Source organism: Chlamydotis macqueenii, chromosome 3 (assembly GCF_036417535.1).
Source record: "Chlamydotis macqueenii isolate bChlMac1 chromosome 3, bChlMac1.mat, whole genome shotgun sequence".
Classification (NCBI taxonomy): domain Eukaryota; kingdom Metazoa; phylum Chordata; class Aves; order Otidiformes; family Otididae; genus Chlamydotis; species Chlamydotis macqueenii.
The window spans coordinates 1,999,912-2,018,719 of record NC_141558.1 but is presented as its reverse complement, the minus strand read 5'-3'; the positions used below and the strand labels follow the sequence as shown (position 1 = coordinate 2,018,719).

Sequence of the window (18,808 nt, the reverse complement as noted above, 5' to 3'; positions counted from 1 at the left end):
TACTGCACAGAAAGGCAGATTTCACTTGACAATGTAATGGGTTTGCTGTGCACAGAGAAAACTCGACGCACACGAACAGCCGGTAAGCGAGACAAACAGCCGGTGCCTGGCCTGCGTGCCCACAAAGGCACAGGAACGGGGCACACAATCACAGGAGGGTTTGGGTGGGAAGGGAGCGTTCAAGGCCACCCAGTCCAACCCCCCTGCAAGGAGCAGGGACATCTCCAACCACATCAGGTTGCTCACAGCCCCGGCCAACCTGGCCTGGAATGTTTCCAGGGATGGGGCATCCACCGCCTCTCCGGGCAACCTGGGACAGGGCTCCACCACCCTCACTGTAAAAAACTTTTTCCTAAGATCTAATCTGAATCTCCCTCCCTCTATTTTGAAACCATGACCCCTCGTCCTGTCCCAGCAGGCCCTGCTGAAGAGTCTCTCCCCACCTTTCCTGCAGCCCCCTTTGGGCACTGGGAGCCGCTCTCAGCTCTCCCCGGAGCCTCCTCTTCTCCAGGCTGAGCAGCCCCAGCTCTCTCAGCCTGGCCTCACAGCAGAGCTGCTCCAGCCCTCTCAGCATCTGCGTGGCCTCCTCTGGACCCTCTCCAACAGCTCCACGTCCTTCTGCTGTTGGGGGCTCCAGAGCTGGACGCAGCGCTGCAGGGGGGTCTCACCAGAGCATGAACAAAAGCAAAGTCAAAACCCTTTGACAACAAGAAGAATTCCTGGGTTCTAACCCAGCGCTGAGTTCACTACAGGGCCACTGAGTGGAAATGACTCTGTTTTAACTAAAAGGGTGTTAACCCAAGCCAATTAGTTTAACCACACTAAACCTCTATTTGCAGAAGCGACCTTCTTTCAAATTAGCTTCATTTGACTCTGGAAATAAATTAAGATAGACCTTCAGGTAAATTTCATTCCGAGTAAGAATTAAATTTCATAAGCGTCAAACAATTGAACCTGAGAAGCTGACTTCAGATCCGTTTGCACATCCATGCGCCATGGACCACGAACCTCCCCGAACCTCCTCTCCAAACGCCCCAGAGCAGCCGCAGTCCGACTTCCCGCTCCCAGGCTGAAGCGGGATACTGCTCCTTCGGCCAATAACCACCCTTGCAGCTCCCAGACGGCTGGATTTCCACCGCGCTGTGAACGTACAGCTGCCTAGGGCTCAGAGATCCCGGGAAAGGAAAGCGTTAGGTGATGCTTAAGGCTGTTACACTCGTGTCCTGAGTGCTGCAGCCCAGAAGTCAGCCGTTAAGAGAAAAGTCATAGAATCATAGAATCACAGAATGGTTTGGGCTGGAAGGGACCTTCTAAGGTCATCTAGTCCAACCCCCCTGCCAGGAGCAGGGACATCTCCAACCGGATCAGGTTGCTCAGAGCCCCGGCCAACCTGGCCTGGAATGTTTCCAGGGATGGGGCATCCACCGCCTCTCTGGGCAACCTGGGACAGTGTTCTGTAACTCTCATTGTAAAAAAATTTTTCCTAATTTCCAATCTTAATCTACCTCCCTCTATTTTAAAACCATTACTCCTTGTCCTATCGCAACAGGCCCTGCTGAACAGCCTCTCCCCATCTTTCTTGTAGGCCCCGAGTCGAGATGCAAAGCTCTTACAAAAGACCTCAATGGAAGGTTTCTGTTAAAAAAAAAAAGAAAAGAAAAGAAAGACTAAAGATTTTGAAAATATTAAGGAATAACCAACTTGTTTTCCAAGCTGATTTTACTGCATCGACTCTGTGAAGTGAAAAAGAGCGCTCAGAGGGTATGAACTGGATCCACCGTACCAGTTTAGGGAAAACAGGACGCAGCGGTGAGGGGGGATAACTCACCCAGCTTCAGAAACACAAGCCTGCTAGGAAAAGGGAAAAAGGCGGCTGGGGCGGGCAGGCAGCGCAGAGGGCACACAGGAGGAATGGATTTCCACCCAACTCGTAAAGCGAGGGACGACTAAATACCAGCTGAAGTTGCCGAGACACGGCTCGCCGATTAAATGCAGCCCAAAAGGAAAGGCCTACAACGAGACAAGCTAACCAACACAGAGAGATGGGAAAAATCTCTCAAGAGCTGTAATTAAGACGTATGTAAGGAAACAAATCACGACAAACTTGCTTGTTGATCTGCCCTAGGAACAGAAGAGCTGAAAAGCAGCTGAGAAACACATGATGATGGCTCCTCGTATTTGAAGAGAGAGAACGTATCTGGCAACGACACACAAGGTTGTGCTTTAAATGACGGAACTGCACTTTCAGAGATGTAATTTTGAGCTTTCTTCAGTTTGAAGCTCCTAAGAGCAGGAGTAGGAGCCCCATTTTGCAGCGATAAAACCACAAGATGATGCACGGTGGAGAAGCAGTTTGGTTCCCAGTCTAGGGGTACGGCTTGACGGCCTCCCTGGTTGCTCATCTCGCTCAACGTGTCCATAGCTGCGAAGCCCAGTAAGCTGCAGAATTGCACATCAGAGCTCAAGGTTACAGAAACAAACTATGCACATGCAGTTTCTCTGCTTGGCTTCATTTCCTCTCCCAAGCCTCTCCTCAAAGCCACTCGCTCTTTGTTCCCCCACCCAGAGCTGCTGGTCACAACCAACCAAGTTGCCACAAGAGACGTGTGCCTTGCCACAAATGGGGTGCGTCCCCATCCGACGGGAAAGGGGGCGAGCAGGAGGGAAAAACCAACCCTTCTGAAACAGACAGCGAAGCAAAACTATTTCCAAATACCAGGCAACGTTTCCTGGTTTTTCTCAAGAAAACATCAAAAGCTCTTTAGCAAAAAAAATGTAACGAAAAAGCCTCCTCTGGCTGAGAGCAGCACTGGGAATATCCCAGTCGGCACACCGCTTCCGTGGGGGACAGGCAGCCCAGGGGCAGCAGGGAATGTGCTGCCATAAGCTCAAACCTCAGCATGAGAGAGCAAACGATTATGAGGATGCTCAGACGAGCTCATCTCTTGTTTCGTTCAGACTTCTTGGCCGAGTTATCACTCACTCAAAGATTTTCCGTTCCCTCTTAAGGCATCAAAGCACGGGGAGGCAGCGGCGGATCACATCTCAGTTACTGCCACTCTCACCCAACAAATACCGTGACTGCGGTAAGGAGTCAAATGCGCACCCTGCGCTCAGATTTATTATTCTGAAAACCATCGACAACACACTTGGCAGAAATCAGAATTCTCTTCTGGGCAGAAGAAACTTGCTACATTTTACGTCGAAGCCAGACATCTCGATTCCCATAATGAAGTTCACATTGACAAATGCGGACACAAATCTTCATAAAGTCACACAACTCCCCTCACCCTTAGTGGGAATCAGGGATATTCATTTCAACGTGGAGCATCAAATTCCTCACGCCAGAAGCACCAGGCAGAGAACAACCACATCTTGTCATGTACTCTGTGATTTATGACTTGGGATTTAAAGAGGGGAAAACAAGTTATCGCACTGCATTTTATTTTTCTGGCTCTTAAACTCTTGCCAATAATAAAAAAATCTGTTACTAAGAGCCAGCTCACTTTCCGATAGAGATGCACGCAGCGGGACAGACTCCAGCTCGTGCTCCCGCAGCATTGCCTCGTCTGAAGGGCAAACAGGAGCGGGGGTTTAAGTGCTAAAGCAAACCGATCCAGCTCCAACACACAGGCTGCTGAAAGCGGCGACACACAGCGACTCTTGAATCAGAGACGGGTTTGGGTGGGGAGGGAGCGTTCAAGGCCACCCAGCCCAACCCCCCTGCCAGGAGCAGGGACATCTCCAGCCAGATCAGGTTGCTCACAGCCTCATCCAACCTAAAGTAATTTATTTGTAGCCTTCATTCCCATAGATTATTGTAAGCTTAAACATTTTAAAACTTCAAATGATATTTTGCACTTTCTTCAAATTAAAAAAAAATAAATAATATATATATATATATAACCTTACATGCTTTTAAAGTCCAGATTAATGAATCCTCACAAGAATAACAGTAACAGCCACAGCTGCCTAGACTTGTCGGGGTGCTCCGGGGTACTCCGTATTCCCAAATCCCAGTTTCCCACGTCCGTCCAACCCTTACAGGCTGCCCACGCTCAGTCCCCCTCCAAACTCAGCCAGCTCTGCAGCGGGGGACCGCTGCCGCCAAGCGCCAACTGCGCGACGGCGCTGCAAGGGCGTGATGGGATGGGTGAAGGCAGCAGGACACCGAGCACAAGGACCCCGTCCCACAGCAAGTATCAATAACAGCAAACGTATCCAGAAACCAAAAGTATTTTCCCCTTTTTACAGTCTTGTAGAAAGGCCACACCTCAACCTGGCTTGAACCTGTTACTATTTAATCTCAAAACTGCTAGGCTCAATGTTCTCTTGGAGACTATATATACGCAAGCCTTCATTTATAACTAAATTTGAGTAATGCTGATTTTTTTGTTATAAAAAGGCTTTCACAGAATACTATTAGCAATAAAATTAGCACTTTGGAGAGCAAAGCTGTACGCCTGAACTCCCCAGACATTGCCAGTATGAACTCAGGGGAACTCCAGTCCAGCAAATGGAGGAATTCATCTCATATTTCACATCCACCTTAAAATAAAAAATGACAATTCATGGGCCAGCATGCCTCCCTGGAGTGACTGGGATTTAATAAATTATGGCAATAAGGAAAAAAAAAAAAAAAAAAAAGACACACACCCCCCTCAAAGTGCACAGGATAAGACACACACAGTTTGTGATGGAAAACAACGGGTTTTATTCTCCTCTAGATCTGGAGAGCATGCTATATTCTGCGTAGCAAGTGTGTGGGGGGAAAAGGAGTGGGGGGAAGAGAACATCAAAATCAAAACAAGTCACAAGGCATCAACAATCCCTTGATGACAGGAGAGTAGTTTTTGTTGGCGCAGCGCACGACAGCTGGAGGAATAATTGCGAAGCTGAGTGAGAATGCCTAGAATATATTTTGCCTTTAGAGTCTCAGATGAAAGATGCTATCCACAAGCACCTTGCAAATGTTAATTCAACCCACACAGCCCCTTTTGGCAGATCAAGAAGGATTTATCCTTATTTTGCAGAGCGGGGAATGCATATCTACTCTTTCTACTTAGCAAGTGCCCCATAGATACATACACCATGAAAACCACAATTGAACCTTTCCAGTCCAGCAGCCTTCCTTCCCCAGCGCACGGCCAGGACTGAGCCGGTAACTCCTGTTCCCCTCTGACCCCCAACAGAAATCTTGACTCTGCAGAAGAACCAAGCCAGCTCTGGCCGTGCAGGTCAGCAGAGGTGACTATAAGCACTACAAACAAGCTTCAAAGCAACATCAACCCTTTATGAGTTGTAAAAAATCAATTCATCGGGCTCTTCCTTTGGTTTTCCTCTCCAACAAAGACGACTCGGCCATTCCAGACCGACGGGGCTTCATGCTGTGAGACATCTCCCACGTTTCAGAGCTGTTCCCTGCAGGACTGCTGCTTCTCAGCACCGCTTTATGGACACTCACCTTGGTCCAGGGAAATGTCCCAGGCTCTGGGGCCACCTACCTACACTCAGACCACAGGCTGCCAGCTCAAGAGCACCACTGCAGGTAGCAACCTGCCTGCCGTAACACCAGCTCTCTCCGGCTGCAAGAGAGGAAAATACTCCAGCATCTCCCACGCAAAACCTTGCAAGGGGATTTTAAGGACTTGGGTCCTCAGCTTTGGCTGAGCTCCTCCTCACTGAGTCTGAGGCAAGCGCCTGCGAATCCAGTAGCAATCAGGTTTCATCCATCTTCCTTCTAATTAGACATCGAATCAGCACAAATAAGTATTTCAAAGTATTTTATTTTATCTATTTTATGCCTAGCCATCAACACCTACCGCTACCACTGCAAACAAGCTTTCTATTCCATATATTGATACATATACACCACCTCCAACATGATAAAATAAAAATAAAACAGTATTAGTGTAAATGTAATCCAATATGCTGAGTTAAAGCAGGGAGAACTAATGGAGATAAAAAGGAGCAGTGAAATATTAACGAAAAAAAAGCAGAAGAGGCATGAAGTATCTGAGACAGCGGCAGGGCAGCAGTACTACTGTCTTCTGTAAGAAAGCTTTTCCTCAGAAGAAAACCAGTCAGTTACTAGCTAAATTGACATGGAAAATTTCGTATTTAAGAGGAGAAGGGTCAGTTTGTTGGATCTACAAAGAGCAGCGGAGAAACATCTGCAAGGACAGGAAGAATATGCATAAGCACACACGCGAACTAAAACGGTAAAATACATCGTGGTGGCCGACACTTGGGATCTGACCATGAAAATAAGCGTATCTGGAGTACTTCCCTGCTAAAAAAAAACCTAGAGGCAGATGATTAAGTGCATATTTCAGTTGGAAATACATTTAATGATGCAGTTGGAAAGGAAACCCAAGAATAAGTGGGAGTACGTTCAAAGACTTAATACACTAAAAGGCATAAAATCCACTAGTTTTCAAAAATCACACCCCAAAATACATGTAGCCTAGGAGAAGCTTGGATAGGAACAGTATAGTGTAAAATACGTAGTTTAAAACCTTGTTTCCATGAAATTTCTTGTCTAACACATTCTTGACAAAGACCCCTTCTGCCTTACGCTGCTGAGCGCAGAAGGAGGGTCTCCGCAGAGACCAAGATGGTTGTCCCTTCCCCCACCAACCAAGTGTTGAGTGATGTCCGCTGCCCTGAAGCTGGACAAACGCGGGTCCCTCACTTGTGACAGCAAAACCAGATGCTCACATGCAGCCAAGTCTGCTGCAGGTCGCCGGGACACGCCGGTTCAGCAGCCACCACGGGTCCGTCGGTTTCGTATGCAGCGAGTGCACGGAGATAAAGCATTCTTAACCCCAACGAACTACCAAGGAAATCAGAGTTTGGGATACAAACTGCCATTCAAGTCTTCTAGTCTCATGCTTTAGACTCTCTTTTACTCAAATTCAATGTCCTTCACGTTATGTTTTCCTACAACAGTGGAAGTGAGGACATTTCCAAATCGGCCATCACATCCCCAGCTGCTCTCTGACCCTACCGCAGCTGGCCAGCCTGCCTGGCTTAAAAACCCACCTCCTAGCGCGGTCATCCACCAGAAAGGCTGTCAGTGCTCCCTCTGGAGAGCTCAGATACCCAACAGCAGGCGCTAGTTACACAAACTACATTTTCCACATATATATAATTTATATTCCATTTATGTTTAGAGCGTAACGCTGTGCTCCACGGGGCCCAGCGCGGGTTTCACCACCATCTGCCCACCGCGCTCAGCAAGTCAGGAGATTGCCCAGGGCTGCAAGGAGCGTTCAGACCAAAGGCAGAAGATGGAGAGCTTTCCCAAGACTAATCCAGTGCCTCAGCCGGCTTTCTTGGGAGCTTGCATGATCACAGCAACTTTCCATAGGAAATGCAATGTATGGCTTGCAAAATCAGGCTGCTACACGCCGCACTGGGGCCACCACTGAGAAGTCAGCTTTGTCACTGCCCCACAGAGGTGGTCACCATCTTCTCTTTGCTAATCCAAGGCAGAGGCAGTTCCTAAGACCCAGGAAAGCCAGACACATAGCCAGGGAACCAGGTAGCTGGTTGTACAATTCCAGTATTACACGTACTGTTGCAATCTGGCGCAGCCAGGAGACATCAGAAACATTTGGGGCAGAGCCAGCATGTGTTTGCTGCTGCATTTACTTACCCCCTCTCCCACCCTTTGCAGGGAGAGAGGACCCACAGGGAACCCCAATTGCTCGCTCCACCCAGCTCTACGTGCCAGATCCAGTCTGGGCTCTTCCCGTGCAGCCGCTCGCTTCCTTTGCCATCCATCTCAAAAGCTGCCTCTCCTCCTGTGGCAATACCAGGGTTAAAATAATGCATTTCAGTTGCATGTATTAGTTTTTAGTGACAGAGTCAAAGCTTTTGGGCTTGAAATGTCATCTACGCCCTTGGGTTCTGGTTAAGTGAAGACACAGCGAGGTAGATACTGAGATGTTATTAAAGGTGTCCATCGCATCGGGAGAGATTCCCGCAGAAACGTATGTATTTGCAGCGCACTTCATCTCGATGACGACTTTGAACCAAGGCAATTCCAGATGAGAAATGTCGCTGTGTTTTAAACACACAATGTGATGGAAGGCAGTTGCACTGATCTTTCCTGACTGTCATCCTGGGGTCCTTCCAAGAAACGTTTGCGGTTTTTGGACTGGTTTTGGAATTCTTCTGCCCTCTGAGGACACAGCACAGAGCAGCACCCTCCAAGACAGCACGGCAGCAGCTGACTGGTGCCAGTTGGGAGGTGGGATAACTGATGCCCTGATGCCTGTACTCAGCACTGGGAGAGGATGAGAGGACTGGGACCACCGAGGCCTGGGGCAGCTCTGCAAACAGGGAGGGCAGAGGCTGGAAGCTTGCAGAACAGAGAAGCTGCAAATTCACAGTCAGACATCAACCCATCAATGCGTGGGGTGCTTTGCCAGCTGAGCAACCCTCCTCTTCCAAACATCAAGGAGAGGTTTGAGGCTGCAGCAGGACTGCAGCAAGCAGAGGGTACCCTTCTGCCTGCGTAGGCAAGGGGCAGGGGCCAGGCCTTGTTATTCTGTTCCTTACGATAAGAGACAGAGCACATTTTTGGCCTTCCCACACAAGTCCATAGCTGTACGACTGCCAACTCTTTATCGCCTCCCATTTCACTTCTATTTTGTTTGTTTGTTTTAAACTTTGTCCAAGGTTATGTTCAGTAAAGGTTTCTGCCTCAAAATACAGCATTACAAATACTATCGCATTAACATCTGGAAATAGCATTAAAATCCTTCTTGAAAGTGTATGCTTTCCAGAAGAAAGCCCCAACTGAGCAGAAGGGCAGCAGATTTTTGCCTCACGTCCCTTTGCAGGTGGAGCATTTTGCAGAGGCCACCTTGCAGGCTGTCCTCTTGACTTTCTGCAGATCAATAACCCGTGCTCACCCTCTCCTGTCCTCACGGCAGGCAAACACCACGAACACACATCTGTCACACAAAGCAAGCTTTACTCAGTGGCCTTGAATCTTGATAGGAAATACAAACGAGCGTAGGACAGCTCAGGACCTCCTACATCAGGCACAGCCTGCTCCAGTCACCAACTCAAAGCACTCTCTGCAGAGTAACAGAATATTTCAGAAAGCCCAACTGGCTGTTGAACTCACCCACTTTTTCCACCCAGACTACTGTTTTAAAGCTGCATATCTCATTCCCGCTGTGTATCATCTCTATTACATATTCAGAGAGAGACAGTAACCCTCCTGCCCTCCCCTCAGCATCCCAAGCACACCTCTGCTATCACCTTGCTGCTGCGCAGGGATGGCTGACAGGGCCCTTTTGCAGTTTCCCTGTCCAGAAAACGAACCACACTTCGGAGAAGCAGCGGTTTCTTACGTCACAGACTCTTGCAGATCATCAGTCACTGAGTCTCATGAGTCTGGAAAGATCCCTGGGGAGGGAGCACTTTACTGCCAACGAGCTCCATTAAGTATCCAACATCCAGCAAGAAACAGTGACACTTTTTTTTTTTTAAATTATTTTTTCGAGCTGGCCGTAACACACAGAACATCACAGAGCATATGTCGTATAAACGATCTGCCCACAATTCTCTGTGCTTATTTTGGTGGCTGTAAGAAAACGCAGCTACTTCCAGAAGTAACTTAACTCAGGATAACGAAGTAATACAAAAGCTCTGGTTTTACGATGGTTGCCCCACGCACCGCTTATCACAGGGGAGAAAGCAGAACCGCAAATACTTTTCAAATACTGACACACGCTGCCGGCTGAGAGACTTCATTTAGGATTTGGTTTCGCACTGTCGCTCAGCTGATCTGACGGCCTGTTACTGCTGAAAAGAGAGACTCTTCCCCAGCTTCCAAGCCTGGATCCACAGTGAGCTCACCCAGGGAGTTACGCTGGAAGGAAACTGTACGGAGAAGGAAAGAATCAGATACAAACCAGCACAAAAAGATCAGTGGGAGCAAAACCTTTCCCTGCAGCACCAGCTTGGCGTTATATCAGCTCAGCTACAACGCACGACCACGCTTTAAATTTAGACAGCTTTATAACCGTAAAGCTGTATCTCCCATCCATTATTCCTCTCCCAGCAGAAGAATGAGCCGTTCTATCACAAATGCTTTTGTATCCCCGTAGCGCTCTGCACCCCGCAGGAGCACACATCAATTGCGGATAAAGCCGTTCAGCTTTTGCATGTAGACAAAAACGGAGACAAAGCTAATGGTGGTGAAGGACAGGTTGCCCAATGATCATAGGTTTAGCAGGAAAAGGGAAAAACACCCACAGACAATTTACCTGTGCTTGGGTCACTGCTCATTAACGCCACGAAGAGAATCATTTCACATGTTATAAGCCATGCTGCTCTTGGCGTGCTCCCTTATTATCCAGCTCAGGCAGCATCCAGGACCCTTTCACACAGCCAGTCTAACGGGAACACTCACCCTGAATAAAATGAACGTGAGGAAAAAAACCTGTGGGCCTCCTTTTGAGCAAGAAAAGCCATCAGCAGACCCAGCAATGGCACCAGGTTTCACCACTCACTTGTCAAAGTCACTCTCTACATTTCCACCTCCTCCAGAAAACCTCTCTGGAAACAAACTCCGGGCTACGCGGGCAGAAGTCATGGGTTCTTCTCCTGTTGACCTTTCTATCCACCCATTGCCGATCTGGGATTTCCAACAGACTTTTTAAAAGCTTTCCCATTTAGGCTGCACTCCATTTTGAGAAGTTTCTAGAGAGAGTGAACGGTGTTCAAGGCAGACATACAAACCTTCCAGTTTTGGCTATTACACAAAGCTTAGTGTTCAACAGCAAGTAGCAAATTTCTGACCCAATTTTTTTCTCTTTCTAATCATGGCTTGAAAAAAAACGTAGCTATAAACACACCCATTACTTCTTTAAATGTTTAAGATATTTTTTTCCTGTATTGAAATAAAATTCAACATCAGACAGTAATATACCAGTGATATCTCCTATCAGGGCTGGCAAGTGTGAGATCACTCTTTTCCCACATACTTTCTTATCTTCTGCTAGTATCACTGACAAAATAAACTAATAATTATATATATATAAATAATATATATATAAGTGTTTTAGTCTAAAGGTTCAAGGTTGAAAGAATCCACAGCTTGCAGAAAAAGAACTACAAAACCCCACTTTGACCAGAAAGGCTAAACCATCCAATTTCAGCTCAAATATTTTGTCGATTCTGCCCTCCCTTCCTGCTGAAGATCCCAAACTCTGAACTGCGCCGTTACAGTCCCGTCGACAGCAGCAGACTGACACTTCATCTCTCTCCTGCTGTAAGATCTGGGAGGCAGAAGCGTATAGAAACAAAGACACGCTTGACTGGCGAACCCAGGAGTATCGGTATAAATTAGCTCCCTGGAGACCTAACGAAGGCTTCCTTTGCTCCTCAAAGGCAGCAGCTCTGTGATGCCTCACGGTGAGCACTCTAGAGAGAATTAAAAGGACACTAAATCTGGCCACAGGGAAAAGCAGCAGCTGGATCAGCAGGAGGAAGCAGAGGATCCAGGCGGCTCCATACAGAAGAGAGGAGAGAGGGAAGAAGCGCATCCTCGTTTCCTTCTGGGCAGTTTCAGTGCAGCAATGCATTCACCCCCCACCTCTCCCAACTTAAATCTCTCTTCTGAAAATGCTTTCACAGGAACTGCCTTGTAAGGCCCGAATTACAGGCTGTAAGATCTACACTGTCCAGAGCAGCAGCCACCACCGGACACTTGGATGGAAGGCTGAGGCGCCGCGCAACGCCTCTCACCTCATTCCAGATCCAGACCGACTTTGCACCGGCTTTCAAATCTTCCCTCTTCGCTCTTCAACAGCGTAAATGCTACTATGCAAAACAATAACCTCACTCTGCATAGGTTACTAATAAAGATTTACATCTTTGTGTGAGTTTTTCTGCAGCACTGTAACTGTTTCATGCAGAAGTGAAACTCATTCTGCCCACGAGCCTTCTCAGTGAGGCAAGCCGCACTCCTTGCTCACCGCTCCGTACCAAGAATTCCTCTTCTAAAATTTTAAGCATCACTTTCACAGCGAGACGCCTGTGACTCCCACATCAGCCCTTCTGCTGCCTGCGGGAGGTAGAAATCTTGGCTTGCTTTTAGCTCGTTTGTCACTTTGGAGGTGGCAACAGAAGAAAGGTCTGGAAGAAATAAGTATCCTTACACCCAGACAGCAGCGATACAGGAAGCACATGACAAAAAACATTTCCAGAAGTGAAAAATTTAATAACCTTGTTATTATTTTTGGAAAAGTAGCAACACTGATTCCCACTCTTCCTTTGATTTGCAACAGGAGGTGGAAGGAGTGTGAAGGAGGGAGAAACAAGTTGTTTAAACAACAACAGCTGTTACACCAACACCGGCACAATGGAGTCGCCAGCATCCTGCTCTTGTCGGAGCAGCCGCTGTTTAGGTAAGAGCTCTGCCTTTTGAAGAGGACTTTCTAATCTCAAACACGAACATTCAGCTATATTTTCTTCCTAATCACAAGTCAATTAATTATCCTGCCGAGTGATGACAGAACAATTCCACAAAGTAAATCCTTTTCGTATCAGGCAGAGCCTTTCGTGATCAAGCTGCACTGGAAACTTCCTGGCTCACAGAAAAGCAAGGATTTCACTTGTGCTTCCCACAGTCGATCCCAAGGGTCTCCCTCCAAACTACCACAGGAACCTTCGGCATAGAACAGGCTTCATCTGACAGCGCGAGCTAACGCACGTTTATCCAAACTGAAGTTTCACCAGTCAATCTTCTCACAAGTTTGGGGCTATCCGGACAGTGTTTACGTCCAGCTGCCTACAGGTTTTACTCACAGAAGCAAACTGGTGCTACTGGCCAACGTTGTTGCCTGCTTCCTAACCATAGCTACAGTAACGCACACCTCCTGGTGAGTCCTTTTAATGCTCTTTTAACCGCTCTGAAAAAGCTTTATTAAACAATTACTGCCACATTTTCATACCACAAGCCAGTTTTAATCTGTTCTTAGGCTTTGTACCTTGGAGCAATCTTGTCTCCAATGCCATTCCCTTCCTCGGTGCCGAAGTCCAGATATGTTGAAGTTATTTCCAACAGAGCAGGCTCCCAGTACCGGCTTTTGGATAAACGAATGGCATTGCGCTCATGAGAGATCACGGGAAGCGAGAAGTTCTTAAATCAAACCAAAATCCGGCCAGTCCCCAGGGTTACTAACCCCATTCTTACCACAGAATCTTTTAAGGAGCACAAACAGTCAAGGGCTCTGCTTTACAAATTATCCAGAAACTGGTGCTTCCCACAACATGGAGCCTCTTAGCCCTGGCCGGCACAGACACGTTCCTCAGAATCGGAAGCACCTCCTGAAGCACCACACATCACTGCTGCGGAACCTGGGAGCGTTCAGTGGAAGAAAACAGAGCAAAGCAAAGCAAAGGAACCATCAGGGCAGACCCAGTGAGGTGTGTCTGACTACCAGGAGGCACCCACTGCAGGCTCAGCTCCTTCGCCTCCGTCCAGCTTCCGAGCTGATCAATCTTCCACATCCTCTCGGCAAATCTGGATGTAATTTGAATTAGGGATTATTTGCCTGGCCAGGACACAGGTTTGAGCCAAGATATCCTTTATTTTGCAAAGATCCCACGTCATCCCACAGTTCTCCAGGCTGGCATCAGCTCTACTTCCAGCTCATTCTGTAAACAGCTCTAGGAAACCATCCCAGCAGGCTACCTGGCCTCAACGCAGAGGAGCGGAAAGAAACTGGTCTGAAGCCTTGACCCCATAGCAGAGACAGCATGAAAAGTACAGCCAGGGAATCTGCCCAGATACCCTCCCAGGAGCGGTTCAGGAATGAACCCAGGAAACAGCCTGGAGAAAAGCAGCAGGGGAGCTGGAGCCACGGCCCAACAGGGGTTAGCTGAGCTTTGTTATTTTATCCTGAAAAATACAGCAACACCAAGAGAATAAGAGGAATGGAGGATCGTGCAGGCAACAGGATGGTTTTAGCCTCCCTCAAGTCTCTTCCTCTAACCCACCATGTGATTCCAGAACTGTAAGCAGAGAAGAAATAAGCACACAAACAGTGACTTATTCTACCGAAATATGTCCCAGTTCCTGGAGGGGAAGGGAGGAGAACAGACCCCAAACTGACGTTACAGGCCTAGCAAGCAGCAGCACTTCAGCACATACAGCTGGCTTTGTCACGGCCACAAAGGCAGCCTGTTACAGCCCTACCACGACAGCACCGTCCCGTGCAGCCTCAAGTCTCGATTTCAATGGCTGTATTAAACAAAAAAAGCCCTTGGATGATGGCGCTAGTTGGCTTCTCGGAGCTCCCCATTTATAGGAAACCACTTCCCAAGTGTGGCTGGATCACAACAGGGATCCCAGCAAGGTCTCCAAACCTTCCCTCGCTCCAAGCTAACTCATGAGGTTTAACCTACGCGGAGTGTCTCCATCAGGAGAGGTTTTCCTGGGGAGAGTAAAAGTCCAACAAGTAACTCAGCACTTTACAAGCTCTTTCCACGCTGGCTTATTCAGTCAATGTACTGAAAAAAAAAAAAAATCAAATATAAATAAATTGATGCTATATTCCAGTGCTGTCCAGGAAGAGCTGATCCCTCTTTTTGAGGCTGATGTCTGGTGCCTTTTACACCCTCTAAGGGCTGCCCAGCCAGAAATAATGCTGAAACAGGCAGGAGAAACAGTTGGTTTGGCTGTCCTTATCCCAAGCAGATTAAAAATTGCTCCGATTTACTATCTTCCTAAACTGCATCTGAAATTGTTACAGTAGGCTGGCAAGCTAGCTGTGTGCAACTTCACATAAGCACATGTAAAAAGAAGAATCTCTAAGAAAGAACCAGGAAAGAATGAAAAAAAAAAAAAAAACCAAAAAAAAACCCCCACCCTCACACCAACAGTCCTTCACTTCAAACAAGCAGGGGCTGGGACACCGTAGGCAGTGACAAACCCCAGATCAACCCACAGTTTCCAGATGTATTTATCTCCTTCTCCTCGTGCCATCCATGTCCTCTGTCCAGGGGGACTCTGCAGCTTGGATTCAGGATTCTGACTGCACAAGGCAGCTCAGCATGCCCAGCGTGACAGGTCTTGGCAGGTCAGGCGAGGCTTTAGGGAGCTGGGGTTTGATCATCAGTGCCTGGACAAATCTGTGCAATGAGATGATTGTACACTTGGTGACATACTTTCCTGGACACGGCAGCAATGCTGGCATCTTCAGGAGAAAACGGCTAGGAACACTTGGTCTGGACACACTTGCAGGTCTAATTTAGAGTGCTGCGATACCACGGACCGGTGCAGAAGAGCTGGTGTCAGCCTCTGGCTGCAGGGTGTTTGGCATGGGACTGGCACGTAGACAGGGTCACCGTACCCTAACGGTGATCAGCGCGGGTGCAAACACCTTGAAACAAGGGGCTGGCTGAGGCAGACGGAAGCCAGGTCCTTCGGTTTCTCCGAAGAGAACAAAAGCCACCAGGAGCACAGGCAAGCCTGAACAACTGGGTGAGTTTTTTGGTTTTAAAAGCAGGAAAGAAGCAGGAAAAGCAGGTGGCAGAGCGGAAAGATGAAGAAAAGCGCAGTGGCCGGAATAGCAGCAGCGTGGGGGAGGATGCCCCGGGACTCAGAAGATAAGCCCCAACTGCTCTGGACGATCCACGGAGCTCTGACTTGTGCTGAGGAAGAGGAAAACACCCCAGTGTTCCTCAGCTGCTGGGCTGTTCGCAGGCTGCCCACAGGGCAGGGCTTGAACCACCCTTGTGTGAGCCGTGATTCACCTTAGGGCAGCACAGACACCGCAAGTATGAGTCAGGGGCAGATACACAAAACCACGGACTTGTCATAGCCCCAGGCGCGTCGATTTGCAAACCATCTCTGCAGACCTGTGACTACAACCTCGAATGCTAAGATTTTAATCACGTTCTATTCCAGTTCCACTTTGTGGAAGCCACAGCACTAATAAAATAACTATCGTGTATGCAAAGCACACGCGGATGGAGAGGCACGCCTTTCCCTTGCAGAACCAGCACCTGTTTGATGACGCTGGTTTATATTTATCTAAATAAGGATAATTGTCTCTTTTGATATCATTTCCCCTCCTAACCAATGGAGGGGGGGAGAAGGTCTAACATCCAGAGTGCTTCTTGTCCCCATTTAGAAGATGCAGTGCACACCAGCAGCCATTCAGGTTCACGAAATTGCTGCAGGATACAGAGATACATCTCATGTCCTGGCCGACAGCATTAGCACGAAGCCACACAACGTCTGCCAGGGCTCCCGGTTAAATACTGCATTGTTCTAACGACTCAGTGCACTGGAATCCATCAGGTTTATTCATAGCTTTTCTGACAGTCTTCAGATTAGACACATCAACTTCTGCTTTTTAGGAGAAAAAAAAAAATAAGTCTATGGCTTATTATGTGGAGCACACGAAATTCCTCGTTTCTTTTCCGGGGTTGTAAATACACAGAACTGAAGCAAGAGGACAGACCCTGAGAAACCTAATGGTTCTTTCAAGGTTCTGACGAGTAGGGCTGTAAGAACATTCACGAGTAGAAAAAAAAACAGACGTGTACCATGACTAAAAGTTACCGTCAAAAGAGGACAGCAGAGTAGGAAGCTGGTCAAAGATACGGAGCATCTTCTGTAAGAGGACAATTAAATTAATTAGGACATTTCAGCCTGGAAAAGAGACCTCTGACAGGGGACATAACCAGGATCTACAGAACCCAAAACAGCATGGAATAGGCAACCACGCAAACAACTCCCTAATCAAGAGGTTATTACAGTAAACAGTTGGCAGCAGGTTCGGTTACCAAAAGGAGGTGGCTCACCACACAAAGTTATAGCCAAACTTCGAAACGCTTGGAGCAGGACAGAGGCCAAAAGTACCCGTGGACTTAAAGAGCGGCTCACCAAACTGATGCGAGGAGACGAAGGCCATTTCTACCGGCCACAGCTGGAGACCAGACAGACTTCTGGCCTCCCACAGCTCAGGTGTTTGTTGTCAAGTTCTGAGTTTTTAATAAAGCAGACAAGAGTCTATGGCATCTTCCAAGAAGAACAGCAGCAAGAAGCAGGAATTAATCTCGCCCGCTGCCCAGTGCTCCTCAGGAGCACTGCAGACAGGACGTAAAGGCAGCACAAATCCTCCCTGTGGTATCAAACTAACTGCTCTCACTTCGCCTTCTCAATCGCAGTTGTAAGCGGATAAAGACCACCTAAGCACGTACACAGCACTACGTTCGTCATGATGCCACATCCTCCTAGGAAGGGACGTGCAGTACAACCTCCCGAAACACTCGGCTTTGCTGCCAAGCCAGGAAGCCTCAGGTGATGCTTGGAGATGAGTCTCCTGAGGATATTTTTATATTCCAGCCACAGCCCAGTTATTCAGATATTTAGTGCCACAGAGGCAGCCTTGCATAAGAATGGCTTGTTAAGGACTCCCTTGGAACAGGTTATTTTCCCATCCTGTTCCATGGCAATCACAGACAGACCGTGTTTCTAGCATCTCTGCTGTTCCAGCTCTCTGCCAAGAACAGCTCTTTGCTCAACTATCTCCTACTGACCTAAATTCATACACACAGTCTTCTTGCCTTAATCTTCTTGCCTTCTGCCTTACAAAAGGGCTCCAAACCTGAAATCCTTGTCTTTTCTTCCAGCCATCAGGCCCACAAATGCATAACAGCTTCAGAAGGTCAATGCTGAGCCTGCTACACACAACACCAGCCGTAATAGATGCTCTGCAGGCCAAATTACGCCCTCGGGGAAGCCTGTGCAGCCCTGTGGCCTTCTGCAGATTGCACAGCTGTCAGGCTGCAACTTACTATGTTCTGCTTAAGATATGCAAGGAGAAACAGAATTCAACAGTATCGACTTATTTTAGCTACTGAAGTCAGCAGATCTGACTCTAAACACACACTGGGATTAGATCTGTCGATGAAGACCATGGCACGATGGCACCGTTGGTCAATAACAGCGTCATTTGCTCTTCATACGACCTCTCTGCTACTGCCAGTTTCATTATTCACCATCGCGTTCGTAGAGGCTGAGAAGAGAGTACTCGCCGCGTTTGGCATGTTACAGAAGTAGGGTAAAAAGACTGTCCCGAATCCAGAACTATAATGAGCTAAATGAATGCTGTAATACGTGGGGATAGAACAGGTGAACCAAGGACACCCTGCACGTCACGCTATCCTGGTCAGATACAGGAGAAGTTAAGAAGTCACAAATAAGTCAGTCTCTTTTTCCCCTGCCAGCACAGAAGCACAGGAATTCTCTGCCCTGCTCCCAGGCTGTATTTAAACCAACCTGCTGGCACGCTCCAGTCTCAAAGTGTATTACTTCATCCTCGCCTTTCATTAATGAACATCCTCATTTTTGAAATTCATCATCTCATGTTATCCTCGGGGGAGCTGCCTGCTAGGACTGCTACGATCAACTTAATTGTGCAGCGGTTTCCGCGAACTGCTGCAGCTCCGCACCTGTATTTCACACCCAGAAGCAGAGCGCCCTCCCGGTTTGCGGATGCCTACAGAGGGCAGTTCACTATTCCAGTCTGGCTATGCCACTGCACCAGCGGGGACAGGACGTTCCAGTGAACCAGTGCTTCCCAGCTGAAGTTCCTCACAGCAGCAAATCTAAGACACCTCATAAAGCACGGGCTCGTTATTACAGCCCATTAGCACGCATGCAAGATATTTTAATGTGTAAAAATTCCCCGTGAAATAACAATTTTCTCCTTTACTTTCACAGCAAACCTGTCATCCTTACCATGAACTAGGCAACACTTTCCAG

General features: G+C 47.9%; 1 protein-coding gene across 2 annotated transcripts in view; it reads right to left on the bottom strand.

The window, feature by feature from the left end:
- The window catches only part of EXTL3 (exostosin like glycosyltransferase 3), a 128,358-nt gene that overhangs the window by 85,721 nt on the left and 23,829 nt on the right, over positions 1-18,808 (bottom strand). The gene's annotated exons all lie outside the window — the stretch shown is intronic.